The sequence below is a fragment of the Rhincodon typus genome, chromosome 7 (assembly GCF_021869965.1).
Source record: "Rhincodon typus isolate 14 chromosome 7, sRhiTyp1.1, whole genome shotgun sequence".
NCBI classification, from domain to species: Eukaryota; Metazoa; Chordata; class Chondrichthyes; order Orectolobiformes; family Rhincodontidae; genus Rhincodon; species Rhincodon typus.
Genome location: NC_063338.1, coordinates 75429320 through 75431566, shown reverse-complemented (window position 1 = coordinate 75431566; position 2247 = coordinate 75429320). Strand labels below are relative to the sequence as shown.

The 2247-nt window shown below is 35.9% G+C and overlaps 1 long non-coding RNA gene across 1 annotated transcript in view; it reads right to left on the bottom strand.

Annotated features, from left to right (window-relative positions):
• The window catches only part of LOC125483517, a 148632-nt gene extending 147706 nt beyond the window's left edge, over positions 1-926 (bottom strand). Inside the window, exon 1 of the long non-coding RNA XR_007262477.1 lies at positions 677-926. This is a non-coding gene — a long non-coding RNA (uncharacterized LOC125483517). The remainder of the gene's footprint in view (positions 1-676) is intronic.
• Between the last annotated feature and the right edge of the window lie 1321 nt (positions 927-2247).

The following is a 2247-nucleotide window of genomic DNA, read 5'->3' as shown; positions in this document are numbered from 1 at the left end:
CCTGCTGTGTTCATCCAGCTCTACACCTTGTTATCTCAGACTCTCCAGCATCTGCAGTTCCTACTATCTCTGACATAAATACTTAATTGATTTCCAAATGTAAACATATTGTACAACACACGTGTGGGGAGAAGTTACATGTGCCATATGTTTATTTGTTCGCAAACAAATGTTACAAACTTTATTTGCTTTGTTGTTGTGACGTCTCCCCAGCCTACTCTAACCTCATTGGAAAACGTTTACTCTTTTGCATTGTACAAAACAACTGAAAATGAAACCAAATTCGAATCAGAAATTGCATCAGCATAGAAATGGAGAGGGCTAGGACTTTTCCTGTTTAATCTGCATTTGATATAATTTTCTCACCCAAATACAAGACAGTCAGCCACCCGTGTGGAATAAAATCATATTAGAAGTTCCTCAGTAAACTGACAGGAAGTTAGTAAAATGTTTGTGAAAAAAAAACTATTCTCCATAGTTACAGTGCAAAAATCTGCAAATATGTTTTTTTCTTCCTCAAAGCAAATAATGAAGAAAAGGATTTTTGCATTCTTTCTGTGTTTGTCATAAGCTGTGAAAGCAGAATTTTTACAGCTGTCAAGCCAAACCAAACTGATTTCATGTTTCTCATGTTGACTAAGCAGATGGACAATTCCTTCTATAAGATTTTACTTACCTTCTACTGACACTTCGTTTCTCAGTTTATGAATAATCCTCAGGAGTTGTGGCTGTTGAAATAAAATATGATGTTTGGCAAAGCAAAGGGCCAAGACTGGGAAACAGCCTGATTTGTCATGAATCCTTAATTCTCCCTTTAGAATTACATCACCAAATGGGATTGGTCAGGGGTGGGAAAAACACATTTCTTCAGTTTTTGGAATACTTTGAATAGGAGAAATCTAAGAAACCAGAAATTCACTTGGTTTGGTCTTGTGTAACGTAGAAGGAAGTTATGCTTCCTGTAAATGATGTGACATGCAGGGCCTAAGTTATTGTTATCTTCAGCCAGTAAATACAATTTTGTAGAATTTTTTTCAAAACTGAGGGGCATTGAATGAATATTCAATGTGGTCAGGAAGTTGTATTTTCTGTTTGACTGGAAAGATGTCACTGAATGAGTGATATCACATTTTATTTACACAGTAACATTGGAAGCATGACAAGGGGCATGGAGGACATTTATAAGAGTATATTGCCCATAAGTAGTGGAGTGACTGATTTTTTCAGATAACTTACTTTATTTTTCTCAATAGTTAATTGCATTTTTTCTTTCCTGCGCTGCATAAAGTCTGTCTGGCAACATCTTCTCCAGCCTCTACCAATGTTGTTAGAAGAAACAGTAAAGAGTGGCCAAGCTTGATTAGATCCAACCATCCTCCCTTTCTCCATTTTGTTTCCTATGGGGAAGTGCATCTTGCTCTGTAACAGAGTTGTGTTGACGTTCAAATTTCTTTTCTTCTCCACAAGCTACTCAGTTTAATGTCACATGAAATAACTAAGCCTTTATAAGTGGACTCCTCCTAACCGTACACCCGCCTGTCAATGTTAGGTAGGGCTTAAACTCACAGCTTTATGATCCCAAAGCAGAAGTGCTGCTAATTGAGCCAAACATCTGTTTCAATTTTTCTTGGATTATCCACCCATTCATGTAACCCTTTATAAAATACTTATAGTTAAATCTTCTGGTCATGATGAATGTTTGCTGGCTTTTACATTTATTTTTAGTAGATTTTACAAAATAAAGTATTATCAAAATTCGACAACAGGAACACTGGACAATATTCCTCTACTCTCATAATAATATTTAACCATAACACTGAGGTGTTTTACTTTATAACTTAAGTGCGCATTTTGTCTCACACCTGCAATGAAGTTTATATTAATGCTAGATGCCAAATAAGTAGGGAGCAGCATTTTGAGATATGATTGTATTTGATGGTTGAGGTTAATCCACTAAATGTTAACATGAATAAAGTGGCAGCAATGAGTTTGATGGTGTTTGCTCTGCTGTAACTTACCTTAAGCTCTACTCATGATTGACAACTGTAACTGCTCATGCTGTATCAATGTACGTAAGATATAACGTTTGGAAACTGTTAGTTGCAGCAGTCTTAGCCAATATTTCTATTGGCCAATCTATTGTGTCTGCTGTGCTGAATCTCATTTATATTTTCTATTGATTTCTGCTCCTTTGCTTCTTAAAAAGAAAATCACCTGCTTTGGATACATGCATACAACATACAAGGA